Source organism: Alligator sinensis, unplaced genomic scaffold (assembly GCF_000455745.1).
Source record: "Alligator sinensis unplaced genomic scaffold, ASM45574v1 scaffold840_1, whole genome shotgun sequence".
Lineage (NCBI taxonomy): Eukaryota > Metazoa > Chordata > Crocodylia > Alligatoridae > Alligator > Alligator sinensis.
The window spans coordinates 64,313-79,387 of record NW_005842643.1 but is presented as its reverse complement, the minus strand read 5'-3'; the positions used below and the strand labels follow the sequence as shown (position 1 = coordinate 79,387).

General features: G+C 43.2%; 1 protein-coding gene across 1 annotated transcript in view; it reads left to right on the top strand.

Moving 5' to 3' along the window:
• Positions 1-1,852, top strand: part of UMODL1 (uromodulin like 1) — a 96,618-nt gene extending 94,766 nt beyond the window's left edge. The window contains exon 23 of the mRNA XM_025215422.1: positions 1,703-1,852. The gene's annotated coding sequence lies outside the window, so the exon portion shown is untranslated. The remainder of the gene's footprint in view (positions 1-1,702) is intronic.
• Positions 1,853-15,075: the final 13,223 nt, after the last annotated feature.

The window sequence follows — 15,075 nt, the reverse complement described above, 5'->3', positions numbered from 1 at the left end:
AAGAAGGAAAGGAGATTTCCTTCCTTTTATGGCTTCATTTGAGCTCGCAGTGGATGACATGACACCTATGAAGTACTTGTAACCATTTGATTCTGTGCCACATATCAAATAGAATTTCTGAGGGAAATATTGCTACTATATTTATTGGTGGATTCCCACTTAGCCCATGATTCAGGGAATTTGAAATGTGCTGCAGAATTGTGCCCTGTACTAGTGGCTTGGGTTTTTTTAAATGTGAAAAAGGAAGTTTTTAGGTCATACTATTTAAAATATTAACTAAGTATGAGCCATTGCCTATCTGAGTCTGCAGAAAGCCTGAGAAAAAATGGTTCTGCAAGGAATGAACAGCCCCAGTCATCTCACTCAGTGACTCTGCAGTTGGGAATTTGGCATTTTCCCAAGATACCTCAGAATTCAGCTGTTCCTCTTAGAAGAAGCATGGCTTTGGGTATGGCAGGACAGTTCATGGCAATATAATAAATGAACGCATAATTTTGGAGTTTTGGCTGCAGAATTTGGTTGCATTAGGCTGCAGAGTACAGGGTCTGTGTTCATATGAGATTTTTATCATGATTGTCTCTCTCAGCTAATTGCTTCCTGATTAGGGTGGCCATCATAGAGGACATTCCGGTTTTCTGCTACTCTGTCCTCTGTCCTCTATTGATACAAAACCCGACGCCTTTATGTTCTCTATTTTTCTCTTGAAGAAAGACATCCGGTTTCATATCAATAGAGGACAGAGGATAACCGGGCTATTCTCTATGATGGCCACCCTATTCCTGATCATAACTAGGCATATTTATACCATAGATCACAGTTACAGCATTTACAAATGGCTTTGCAAATAATTTGCTGTGATGTTCAGTATTCCTTGGGAACATCCTATCAAAACTATAGGTGATATTGTATTAAGGTTATCTCATTTTAATAGATGTTATTAGGTATGCTGTTATTGATCTTCAGCTAGCTTGGGATACTTTGTTCTGGTTTATGGGCATGGCCAGGCACAAGGAGATCACCCCAGCTGAGGGTGATCCTCTGGTTGCCTCCATGTTGATGTATGGAGTTGCACCTATGAGGGAGGAAAGGGGATGTGGTCTGAATGTCCTCCATTCTGTATTGCGTCTTGAGCTTCATCCTTCAAGGTATAGGGCCTGATTTTCACTTACCAGAAGGCCTCTTTATACTTCTGTGACTGTAAATGGCATGTTAACACCCATTTTATTAGGTTTGTTCACACAGCCAGAGCCGCATAAAGAGATCTTAGCATAAATGAGACTAACCCAGCTTATAATGTGTGTGTGTGGACAGGAAGAGACAGTAAAAAAACCCAAAGTGGAATCGATCTAAGTTACATGGGTTTCTGTAAGCGGCACAGTTTAGATCAGTAGTGAACAGAACAAGACATTCACCCTGTGGTGGGGAGGGGGTGGGTGGGCAAATCTTAGAGTGGGTTCTGCCATTTTAAAATGAGTATGTGTGCCAAACTTCTGTTCTATTCTGGGTATAGACTGTTTTTTGATCGCTTATATTGGTAAAAGTATAATGTCTGTACCTAGTCTATTTGTTTATACTCAACAGAATATAACCTCTGCAGTACACTATAGCTTCTGCCTAGAAACTGAGATAACTGTCTAGTTTTCTAAGAATGATGGTAGATTACAACTCCTCAGACTGATTCTCTGATATTTTCTTTTTCTAGCTGGAACTTGTCTCATCACACAGACAGCAGTGGCTTCTCCCCTCTCAGCAGTTTGTTCCCATTAGCCCTTATGATGGAGGCCAACGACCAGTCACAATACTGAATCCTCCCACATTATCATGGGCTATAAAATGCTACTGTATCTGGTCTTTTTGGCTGCCAGGCTTTTTCTTCAGTGCCCTCAGAGCTTCCCATAGGTTCAGCTCTAGATTCAAGCCATCTGGCTGTGTAGGTTTGTGCATCCTCAATCAGCTTTGTGCACAGCATGTTGCCTTTATTCTCTACCCAGCTGCAGAGTACCCTTGCTCATGTCATGTGTTCTGTTACTCTTGAAAGCTGGTACATCTCTAACTATACAAGGAAGCAAATCAACAAATCCCTGGATGGCTCTTCTTTTTGATTTTCAATTCAGCTATTTAGGTAAGGGATACCCATAACTTAGGCTTGCAGCAGAAATGTGGGGGTGGGTATAGAAATTGTATGAATTGAGAGACTGTAAAATGGGTCCTGGCTGATCAGCAAAAAATACCTGAATTGCTCCACAAAAGTTTTTTTCAGAGCAATTTCTAGAATATAGATTTAAGAGTTTTAACAGATTGAAACTACAGTGGAAGGAAAGAGTTCTTCCTGCCAGTGACCCAGGCATGTCAACTTCCATTTCTCCAGGCATCCAGTTGCACCTGCTTGTCTATTTTTATTTTACTAAATGAAGTCAAATATCCTTCCCATATCCTTCTCCTAAACAGAGATCCATTTACAAGTTCAAGTTCACCTAGAGTGTAGAATATTATCTCCTTGCTTTCCTCCCCAGAGCAGTTCTGTTACAGCTGACTATTGATACAGCAGAGTAGCATTTTATTTGGCCGAGAGCTTCTACAACTGTAGGCAATTAGATTGCATGCTCTGTAGTAAACAGCAGTAGGCCAGTTTCCAGACTGGGACCAAAGGCCCATTTACTTACCTATTTACTTTGGCAACAGAAATCAGTTATTTGTAAAGGCACAGAACAACTCTCCTCTGCACAAAGGCAGCATTATTCCCCCTGTCCAAAAATATTTTAAAATAAGATTTCCCCCTCCTTTTCTCTCCCAGATCTGTGGCACCAATTTCAGCTATGTCCAGGACCAGGGGTTGGCAATCATTTTGCCACCACAGGCCAGTCATTGCAATCCAGGCTGTGCCACTGGCCACCTTCGTGTGCCCATCCTGGGGATCAGCAGATGCTGTCAAAGGAACAGTTAGGAAAGTGGCAAAGATTAGGACCCTGTAGAAGCCACATCTGCAGCAGTGGAGAGAACAAACTGAACATGGCGACCACGGAAGGTCACAGGTAGGGACTTACTGAATTCACGATTTCCGTGACGTTCAGCAATGGCCATGAAATCCGCGGAATCTGTGAAAACGTCAGGAAAAAAAACCTTATTAAAAATAAAATGCTGGCTTTCCAGAGGGAGCCAGCAGTCCTCACCACACTGCAGCAGCCTGCTGGGGTGTGGAGGGGTGGGGGGGCTGCCTGCTCAATTGGGAGCAAGGGGTGGGGCTGTGTGATGGAGAGCCCTCACAGATAATCAATGGAGAGGGGCGGGGCCACATGACAGGCAGCCCTGCAGCCAAACAGTGGTGAGGGGCTGGGCCACTGGGGCCCCTCGGCCAATCAGAAGCACGTGGGGGGGGAGCCGTGCTCCACCTGCAAAATGGCTGCCCAGGCCTGCATCTCACCTGCGAAGTCAGGGGGCAGCCCTTGTGAATTAGATAGGTCCCTAGTCATAGGAGCCTGGAGGTGCCTCCTCTGGAGCTGTGGCTGGAAACTGCTGCTGATTCCCAGTCTGTTCATGAGCTAGATCTGGCCCACAGGCCATGTTTGCCAGCCACTGCCCCAGACTTATTTGCTTAAAAAAATCCTCTCCGCACAGGTGATGCAGCTCTACCACCCTTAATTTCATACCCGATTAAGAAAAAATGATCAAAAGAACATTGTCTACAATATTATTTTCTGTTATGGTATCTTTTACTCTCTTGTGCAGAGTTCACCTCTTTTCTTTGCTGCTCAGAAACCCTTGTTTTCTAAGCAAAGACGAAACGTGTTTCTTATTGGTTTTAAAGGAAAGGCCGAGATCCTTTATAAACACTGGGTTTATTTGTTGAGTTTCACCATGCAAACATTCCACTAATTCTCCATTATCTGGATATCTTCCCTGCACAGCCCGAGGAAAGATAAGCATCCAGCATCCAGAGATGAGATGACCAGATGGCCCAAGGTTTGTGGGGAATTGAGCTAAATCTCTGATCACTAATAGAGAACAGGGCACTTGATAAGTGTCCAGTATCTCTACAGCTCTTTAGTCCAATCTCTTCCCTATAGCAAGTTACATCTCAGGAGCTGTCATAGCCTGGTCTTCCTCCCTATGCTGCTCCAGCCCTGTACTGTAAGGAGGAGAGATGGGGAGAGAAGCTGCATAATATCTTGTTATCTAGCAATGATGGTAACTTTGTTTTTGATTTTTCAAGAAACTCCACTTGTGGAGTTATTTATCTGGGCCCATGTCACAATTTGGCTTTCCAGGGGACACAGTCACACCCCTTTGAGGTTGATGGACATCATCATAAGTAAGTGCTTTCTATTATAATTGGAAGTCTGAAAGTGTTCAGTGGAAAATGGACAGGATCTGCAGGATCTCATCTCTAGATGCTGAAATTATCAGGTGAGGTTCTTTGGTTTATGTTATGTAGATTAGATCAGGGTGTCAAACTCACCTGCACTCTTGCCACTGACATGCATGCCCATCAGAGGTCTCTGTAACTGGACATTTGGCAGTAGGCCCTGTCCCTGCTCACCCCACCTCTGAATTCCTGGCCCCTCTGGGAGCCTTGTGGGCCAGGTGCAATGGCTCTGTGGGCTAGATTCAACCTGCAGGGCCACATATTTGTCACCTCTGGACTATATGATCTTGGTGGTTTCTTTTGGCATTTTATAATCTATAACTTGTTGGCAGAGTGAGTTCTCTCAGCTTTTGACCCAAAAAATTTTATGGACTATGCAGATGTCCCTTGTATCATATCTTCTTGCATTCTGTTTGCCACAGAGAATTTTCCTTAATATATTGGTTCCAACAGCAAGACTGAGCCTAGTGCAAACCATTGCTGTGGTTGATGGTAGATCAGTAAAGCTGCAATGCTTTTAAGATTGATGAATGTACTAGTACTTTCCCATTTTATGGGAATTTCTTTTATTGTTGGTAAATTTACTCTGCGTATCAAAATGTATTTGCCTTGTGCACACAGTGAAAGAGGAAACTATTTTAATATCTATATTTTTATAGTTAGTAGTATTTGCACTTCTTATACTTCTCTAAAATTAGAGGGCTGGAGCTTTACCTTTTGAATGTAATGGATCTAAATTAGTAGAGAGCAGATGAAGATCTGGCTCACAGTTTTTAATGAAATGGGGTAGCTTGCATTTGATATTTTGCCTACTAAATGGAAACTTACTGTGAACAGATGTGAATCAGTTATTATGTAGCCCAAGTTTTGCTGTCTTAATAAAAGCAATGTCCAAGCTTTCTGCCAGTGTTTGCATTTAATTTGATGATTTGGTCATAAAAATTGAGACTTTCACACAACATACGACATTCTGAATGTGGCAATTTTAGTTGCTCTGCCCTGACAGTTTCTGAAGAATGACTCAAATGTCGATTAAATGAATAACAAGTCATAAAATGTGATATAATATTTAATATATAATGTATTTAACGTATATACATATTGCAATTACAGTTGTTTATATACATATGCTTGTTACGGGTCAGCCCTTCAATGGTTTGCAAGATGTGCACATAAACATTTTTGGATTTTTTTTAAAGTCTATTCACCACTTACATAATATAAGTGCACAAATCAAATTAGATAATAATCTAATGGGCAGATTGAAATTAGGGCAACAGCAATCTCATCAGACCTTTTACTTACTGCCTTTGTAGGTGCAAGTAGAAAAGTCCTCTGCAGTCTCTTTTACAATTTGTCTCTCTAGTCAGCCAATGGGTGGCCATGTTGCTAATGGAGAGAAGTAGTGCACAAAGAGGGAAGAACACAATGACCCTGAACTTTCATTAAGTCAAAACTCTAGTGATGGTGTATGAGCATGGTTTCTGCATCCAGATTGGATCACTGAACCTCTAAAGCAGGAGAAGAAGACAGCAAATGACAAAATAAGCCACTAAAACAGTCTCAGTGTAAATTCAGAGAGAAATAATCATTTGTGTTAAAAATTAATTCCTGGAAGCAGAGGCATAACAGAGCAGCTGGGCACCTGGGGCAGTAACAATACATGGGGAAGCGATGATTTCCAGCTGCTGAGGCCACCAGCGTGAAAGTGTGGCTGTGGCAACAGATGTTGTTTTTCTGCTGCCCCCCTCCCTCCCCTTCTCACCCAAGTCAGTGCCAGGTGCTGCTGCCTGGAAGCCTTGTGGGTAGGGTTGAAGCATTTCCAAGAATGCTTATCTGCATTAATCAGCATTATATGCCAAGAATAAATTTAAATTTGGTCTACTCGCTCTCAAAAAATATCAAAATGTCCTAGTTTGGAAATGCTGAAATATTGTCACTTTCCCATTTAAAAACAATACCGTTGGTAGAAGAGTGACTAAAGAGAAGTGACTGATGAATATCTGGCCCACAGTTTTTAATGAAATGGGACAGCTTGCGTTTGATATTTACAGAAAGGGGAGTGATTGGGACAGCAGCCCTGGGTAGCACTTGTCCTTTCGGGGCCCAGGGTGGGAGGGGCACAAAAATAGCTACCATGATCAGCACTGTGGCAGCCCAGTACTGCACTGTGTACCACAGCTGCCCTGGTGCAGAGCTGTCCTGCTATGCCTGTGAGTTTTGGCTGAAGCTATTCATAGAAGCATAGACTCATAGAAAGTGAGGGTTGGAAGGGACCTCACGAGGGCATCTAGTTCACCCCCCTGCTCAAATCAGGACCAGCCCCAACTGGATCATCTCCAGCAAGGCTTTGTCTACCCAGGTCTTGAAAACCCTTTAAGGATGTTACCCGTCTCTGGGTGACGTGTCCCAGTGTTTCACTACCCTCCTAGTGCGAGAGTTTTTCCTAAGTTCTAGGAATAGTCACCAAATTTGACCCAGGTTCCTTAGCAGTTTCAGTTGACCAAAAACTGCATGTTGACCAGCAAGCTATTTGGTCAGAAAGTTCCACTTAGATCTGCAAGTGGTGCCATCCCATCTCCCAGACACTCCTCCTCAGCCAAGCCAACTTTCCCTTAGTGGAGCACCATGCTTCATGTGGGGCTAGACTGTTTCTTCTTTCCAAACTAGCTCACTTAAAGCAAAGTTGGGAATCTCTACATCACACCACAGGCTGCAGTGTAAATATGCCCTTGGTCAGAGTGGTTGTTCTTTTGGCCCATTGGAAAGGTTACATGGGGATGCTTGAAGTAAATATGCTCGCCTGGCTGGTAGCTGGACTTCTATGAAGTAAACAAAGGATTTCAAGTAGCAGAACTTCTATTCAGTTCCTTTTCATGAATGTGAAATTCACTACAAAATGTCTTCAACCCCTCCCCCTGCTCAGAAAACACCCCTTTTTATTTGTCACTCATAAAAAAGATAATGTTATATGTTCAATAAAAATACCTCTTCTTATCACAAATGCTTAGCAGGCTGCCAGACATGGTGATGCAGGGAAACAGGTGGGAACTAGTTAGACCTTTTGGAGATGGATTAGAAAAGGAGCATTAGAGGGCAGAGGTGATAAAAACAAATGTTCTATATAAATGCTAGTGATAAATTACTGACGCACTGAGGATGGGCACACTATTTTCTGATGGTCAGATGTTGCAGTGATAAGGACCAGGTTAGAAGGGAGAAAGGTAAAATAATTAGATGTCACTGTGTGGTAAGTGGCTTTTCAAAAAGAATTTGGTTGAATGAAAGAAATGTAATATTTTCCTCCAAATACATATTTTGATGAACATGACAAAATATTATGTATGCAAAAAACCCTGCAGTTAAATGATAAAGCAAACGTGACACATTCTGGAGAAAAGTTGCAGTGTTGACACTTGATTTGACTATAATGTCCTTCTCTTCCTTTTCCTCCAAAGAATATATTAGTATGACTGTTCATCTTCTCTACAAAGTTCATGGGCATAGAAATACTTTATTCCTTCTGAAAACATAGGTATTGTAGACAGGAATGAAGTAGTTAATATAATTGGAATAAAGATTCTTTCCTATCCCTGACTTCCTGTGTAGCTACTTAATTTACAAATCCTCCCCTGCAAATAAAATAAAAATAAATATATTTTTTTTCCCATTATGATTTCTCTGTTTGATCTTTCAAGGAACTTTGTCACTAACATCTGCTTGCTATTCTGTCTGCAATTCTTTTTGTCTACTGTTGCTACAAGTAACACCTTGGTGCATCAGAAGTGAAGGAAATGAGAAGTGAAAAATTATCCAATTCTTATTATAATTACTTTGTGCATTTGATTCTGCATATAGTCAGTATGGTAATTTCCCCTGATGTATGGGTCTTTTATATAACAGAAGAGGAGAAAAAGCACTGGAAACATAGTAAAAAGATGGTTATGAAGCCATGAAAATTGTTAGAGGAATTCATGGGTAAGTGAAGTTCTGGGTACTCTTATTCTTATCTGGAAGTTGATTATGCAGGAAGATCAGCCAGTGTCTAGTTTAGTTGACATTGGGCAGCCATGTATCAAGAGATTGGCATAAATCTGTCCCAAAGTACCAGGAATTCAGATTCCATAACAAGTGACTTCAGAGAGCATTTTCCAGGCCCTAGGTATGGCTATACCCGGACCCCTTCCTTCCTCTCTTGGGAAGGCGGATAAAACTGCTCTTTCAAACACAATACCCAGCAGAAAGTGCTGGCATCAAATAACGTCATTGACATTGTGGGTTCCTCATGACTTATATTCAGCAATGCTTAAACTCTTCAACTCCACTCAGGAAATGCCTTGCCTCTTCTGCCACACTGGACTTTGATCTCAAATGCCAACTGCAAACAATGCTCTCATTTATTATATACATTAGACACCTGGTCATTTTCAAAGGATGACAGAAATAGTCCTCTAGCTGAGAATTTTCTACAAATTTGATCATTATTAGTAAATGTGGACAGAAGAATCTTGTGTTTGTTCCAATGCCAACCTTAAAATAATTATTACCAACCATTTTATGTGAATGGCTTTCTTATGCTCAATCTACCAGATTTAACTATAGAGTGCTTGTTTGGAGAGAAAGTAGTAAACGGATGTTTTCTATTGAGTCTACTTAACAAATATTAGGGGAAACCATGTTTAGATTGGAATTTGGGGCTTTGATTTTACAGAATAGCATTTGGATAAAAAAGAGAGCCTCTGTCCATAGTAACAAGGCTAAATTGCACCCACAAGCAATTTTGCAGGACTGCTGGGAGGATTCTGAATAGTGGGTTGTGCAGGGTGGTCTGATGAAATTCTTCTGAAAGGCAAGTGTTTTCTCCTTCCCCCAGGAGAAGTCTCAAGATTGTTAATTATCTAGGAATCTGGCTCCAATTCTGCCACAGGTTCTTTGCCTTTTTCCCTCTGTTTGGGATCTTTCTCCTTTACGGGATGAAGGGATTTGGATTCAGTTCCAGGTCTACAGCTAGTCAACCTTGTGTATCAGGAACAGCATGTGAGCTTAGTTCAGGGAAGCTAATGCATATCTAACCTTCCAAACAGAACAGAGGAGCCTGATCCTGACTAATCTTTGCTTGCATAACTAGTGCTGTGAAAGTCCCTCCCACATTGTTTAGAATAGTGGTTCTCAAGGTTTTTAGACCCAGGGCACACTTCATACTTTTTTTGCATTTGGCAGAACCAACTCCAGTTGAGAACCACTGGTATGCTGCCTCAGCTACTGCAGTGATTCTTGATCAGGCACTGCTGCTTTCACAGCTAGGTGAAAGTATTCTGGGAACCTGTGTCTCTGGAAGGTGTGTGTGGGACTGACCAGGAAGGGCTGATGCAAAAACAGGTGCTCTTGCCTGCATTAGATAAACCCAAAAGAGGCAGAAATGGTTGCTTCTGCTGCAGGTACTTCCTGGCTCAGCTTTAATGCACCTTTCAGAAACCAAAGCATCTAGGAAAGCTTCCCCGGGCTGTAGAGGTGTGGTGCCCCGACAGGTTCCTGTGACCCCCTGGTACTTAAATACAAAGGCTGGTTCCAGGCTACTGGAGCATTCACAGCACATTCCCATCCATCCTCTTCTGCCCACTAACACATGCATGGAGAATTAGAAGAAAGAAATTTTGTGCAGCTCCCCCTGCCTGACAATGCCCAGTCCTCTCCCACTGCAGAAGGGGGAGCAGTTACTGCACAACCTGAAATGTCAAGGGAAGAGAGGGATGATCAGACTAGACAGTAAAGCAAGCAAGCAAGTCTTCTCTTCCACCTATCCTCACCCTCTTTTCTGGCCAGGCTCATCTTGCTGAAGTAAGACTTGAATTGCTAAAACTTGAAGCATTTTTTTGCAAACTTGAGAATGGCTCCACTGGTGTTGTGGCGGTAAGACCAGCCTCCAGCAGAGTCCCACATGAGGCTTGCCTCAGATCCAGGAGATGACACCATGTGGCCAGTGGAGCACTTCACAATGACCAGAGACACATCTGTGGCTGATTAAATTCGGTTCCTTTTTCAAAAGGCTTTGTTGCCTTCTTTTCTCAGTGTTTCCTTTTTCCAGTTGGAATCTCAGCTTGCTCTGAACGGTTCCTGTGTCTCTGCCTCTCTAGCTCTCCTTAGAGTTTGAAATGGCAGGAAATCTGTCTGGTGGCAAAAAGTGATGTGCCTGCATTGGGTGGGAATCAGACCCAGATCCCCTATATGGGAAACAGGAATTCTCCTACTGAACCACCTATTTTCTTTGCTAGTCAAATCCAACCTCTGACTTGTAGAGCTAAGTGCCTACTGCAGTTTGCTAAAGACACAGCAAGGTTCTTCTCCCTACAGGCACTCCTGAGCCAGAACTCCTTCCAGGTCCTTCTTCTCCTCCTCAGAGTTTCTGTTGCTTTTCCTATAAGTTATGTTAATCTCTTGGGGTTCCCTTGGAGGCTGCTGTAGAGAAGGGAGAAACAAAGGTGCCTGCACCAGTTCATAGCACAGCTACAGCATCTGCTACTGTTCTTCTTTCATACAAATGTGTCCTCGGCCCAAGGTTGGGGGTGTCGGGGGCAGGGAGGGGGAAGTTGCCAGAGGAGGACAGAGGTTCCCAATGACAAAGAACTGAGGCCATTCTGGGGACAAGGATCTTCATCAGCTTTTCTGATGACTCTTTATGGCTCATGTGAGTCTATATCTTATCCTTATTGAACTTCTTGGTAAATTCTTGACAGCAGAATAATGTGATCTGAGAGTAAACTAGGGAAGGAGGAAATACTTCCTTAGTTTTATGTTAACACTATGAATGGATATAGATACATTTGGAAGAAAACATTTAATATATGGCAGGTAAAGACAAAGCATACTGTTTCCTATTTACCTGGAGATGGTGGTTTTCCTTCAGAAAGACCCTAATAAAGACGCAATATTTTTGGGTCCAAACAGCAAGAATAAACTTGGACAAACACACCTGGGCTACGTACAGACAGTAAAAAAGCTGGAGGCTGAATTGATTTAGGGTTTGCGGGTTAGTCTTAAGCTGCAAGATTGAACCAATAAGCAAATGAACAGACATTCACTTTTAATTCAGGAAATGCAGCCCTATGCCTGTAGTAGCTCAGGCCAGAAGCCAGGGGGTGTTAGAGCACAGCTCTTTGGCATGTGGTCAGCATGGACTGTGTGTTTGCTTCCTCTTCCTGCTGCCCCCAAGGTCTCTGGGATTTGCAGTCCAGGCTCACAGTAGCAGGACTCTTCAAGGTTGCTCATCCTTTCTTCTTCCTGCTGCCAGGTACCTCTGGGATTTGTAGTCCACAGTGTTACCAGATTTGCCCATTACTTTGGGGTGTGCTCATTTATTAGGGATACGTTTCTAGAGTCTTTGTAATTCTATCAATGTGCTGCTTGTGTTACTTGTATTTCTATACGGAGCTGTATAACTCCCTTCTGCAAGTCCTCACCCCCAATGGAGCTATCTTGCAGGACTCAGTTTCAATGGGGCTGGGTTCCTCCAGTCACCAAATCAGTCATACACACAAACACACACAGATTAATGTGACACGCCTGACCTGGCTGGGTTGATCTGCATGGACAGGCTGACACCCTCATATGCCAGGAATCAGTTAATCAGAGCAACAATAAACTCAGTCAGACACAAGCACACAGTTAAACAGAATACCTCTGACTCCAGCTGGGTGTCCAGCTGACACCCTCATGGGCCAGCATTCAGTTTATTAGGGCACATCTGAGCCAAACTGGGTCAATCAGCCTGTACAAGCTGATCCCCTTATGTGTTTCAAACTTAGCATGTCCCAATCTTTAGCCTCTTGGTTGCTGCAGAGCAAGTGGGGAAGGAGAAGTAGAGAAGGAGAAATATACCCAGTTACTACCAGTTTGACTATAAAAGTTATTTTTTGCTAAGTATATGAAATGTATAATGGTACTAGTAGTAATAGACATGCAAAGGAAAAACAAACACAAACAATTACAATACTACCCTGGTTTAACTAAGTATTTGGGGAAACTTAGCACAAGCTTAACTAAGACAGTTCAGGTTCAGAAATTTATGCCTAGAGAGAAAAGAGAAAAGAGAGAGAGAGCTGGGACCTCACCGGTCTAAGGCACTTGGGTTGCAATGATGACAGGTAAAGTTCTTAGCACAGTCCTTGAAGGGAGACGATCTGTTTCTTCCAGCTTCTCAAGAACAAGTGGATGGTGTTAGAGAGAGACTTCTCCTCTTGAAGCACACGCACACTTTGCTGCTTTTTTTACAGATTTTTATACCCTCAGTTCAGCTTCTTCAAAGCATTCTCAATAGTGTAAATCATTGTCTTTTCTCTTGACAAGGGGTTATCTGGTTTGGAACATCTCAAAAAAACTGATTGATAATTAGGAAAACATAAGGTTAAGGAGTAACCAGACAGGAGCCAGCTTGAAATTCCTATGGATAGCAGATATACTGATGGGATATCTCATGGTTTCTTCAGAAACAATAGATAGCTTGCAGCATCAGGGTTTTGGATTTTTACTTGTTGTGAACAAGCCTCAGCTTAGCATGACTTTTCCAGATCTTACTATAGTCTTTTAACATACTTAAGGCAATTATTGGAGTTCTCATAACCTTCTGTGGGGAGAACTTTCACCAGTCATCCCAGGAGAAGTATGACAACACTTGTGGTCAGGGCTCCAACAGGCTAGATGCTGTGATGAACCCTTTACCATTGTTCAAATGTTGCCCATACCCCCTCTGACTCAGTCTCTTTGCCTCAGCATTCCCTAACCCGGCAACTGAGTTTTTGTCAATCCAGGTTAAATAGGCTTCCCATAGTGGGACCAGGGAATGTATGGCCCGAGATGACTATTAAACTTTACGTCTGCTTAGAGGTATGTGTGTGGCAGCGGGGGGGGAGTCCTTTGTAAATCCAGATTAGAACTGGTCTGATAAATGCTGAGCTGGGTGTGTGTAAATGTGGGTTGATTAGCATTTGGAGCACAGATTCCCCATCATGCAGTGTTCTCCTGCTTCACTAGTCCCAGAATTCACTGCAGTCTCTGCTTTGGGCTTTCTGTTCTCCATCTCCCATGTAAATGAATGGTCATCTGGTTCCATCTCGGATGCAAATGAGACCTAGGGCAGTTGCTCCCTTATCTGGAGGCCTTTAGGTATGTCTCCCACTGCATCTTAATCAGTTTTGTTTAGGTAGAGGAGGGCAGGGTGGGGAGGAATTCTTTGTGAGTCAGACAGGATGTGTCTTGCGCCAGGGTTTCCCAAGAACACGGAGCTGAGAGGTAATGACAGTCACAGCCAGCACTAAGTAAGCAGGGCAGGGCAGCTCCATACTTGGGGGAAGGGACATTTAACCCCCCTCCCTCACCCAGACCCCACCCAGGGTAGCCTGGGGAGGCCAGTGAGCCAAGTCTCACTGGTCCAACTAGGGAGCAGAGGGGTGGGGCCAGCCCTGCTCTCTGGAGCAGACAGCACAGTCCAGCCCAGGGCTGTACAATGCTGGGATGCTGGGGGACTGTGATTTAACTGTGATTGGATCGAGCTCCAATTTGGAGACAATCCAAGGAGAGAGGCTGTGTCTCTCCCTAATTCTGCCCTCCCCCTACAGCTCCCATGCTGTCTCAGGATGGGAAGGGTAGAAGGCAGGGGAAGGTGGTCCATTCTGAGGATTCTCCAGCTGTGCTGGATTGGGGGGCTGGTGGATTACAGCCCCCCACTTTAGGGAAGCTCCAATCCACCCATCCACCTACTTCAGCATGGCTGGGAATATTCCAGAATGGACCCTGATCCCCTGCCTTCTCCTCCCATCCTGAGACAGCACCAGGGGCTGAGCTGTGCTGCAGCAGCCGAGCATTGGATCAGACAGAAATTAATGAAGGCGCTCCACTTTGGAGCACTCTGCAGCCATGCTCTTTTGTTAGGGCATGGCTTTCAAGGGGTGGATTGCATGACATACGTAATTTCTGTCTGCCCTCATAACTCACTCTTCTGCTTTTCAAGTGCTTTACCTATACAGGTTCTTTTCAGGTTCAGTTTTACAATGTTAATAATAAAGAAGTTGTTTCTTACTGTAGCAAACCCCCCAGTTTTTCTTTTTTTAATTTTAAAATGCATTCCCTCCCCTTCCCCAACCATTTCTGACTTTCTCTCTGCCCTCTCCATTCCTTATAAGTATTTAAAAGTAATACTAGGTAAACTAAGTTCTTATACATAGTAACAAGCCCCTTAGATATTGGAAATAGTGTTCTATTATGTTTGTATTGATTTTTACTGTTTTATATTGAATTTATATGATTTAGGCCTATGTCTGTAAGGTAATGTCAAGTAATTTCAAGTCTCCATTTTGTATGTCAAGCCTCCATCTTGTGTCCTCTACCTCTATGTTGTAACTGTGACTCATGTCTAACCAGTCTCATGTAAGTTGGTTCCTGAATGAATGGGAAAGAATGAGGGTGCTTGAGGTACAATGGTAGCAGCTTTCTATTGAATGATCAACTCAATGACTGGACCATCAACTCAACGACCGGACCATTGCCGTGCATTGACTCACCCAGGAACCACAGACCACACCCAGGAACAATAGAAACCCAGCATTTGAAAGACAAAGACCCTACAGAAACCAGCAACCCCACCATTGTGTCCTACCAGACAATGAGGACATCTGGATCTTCAAGTAGGCATCTGGGAAGGACTGTCCTTGCCTGGTCAT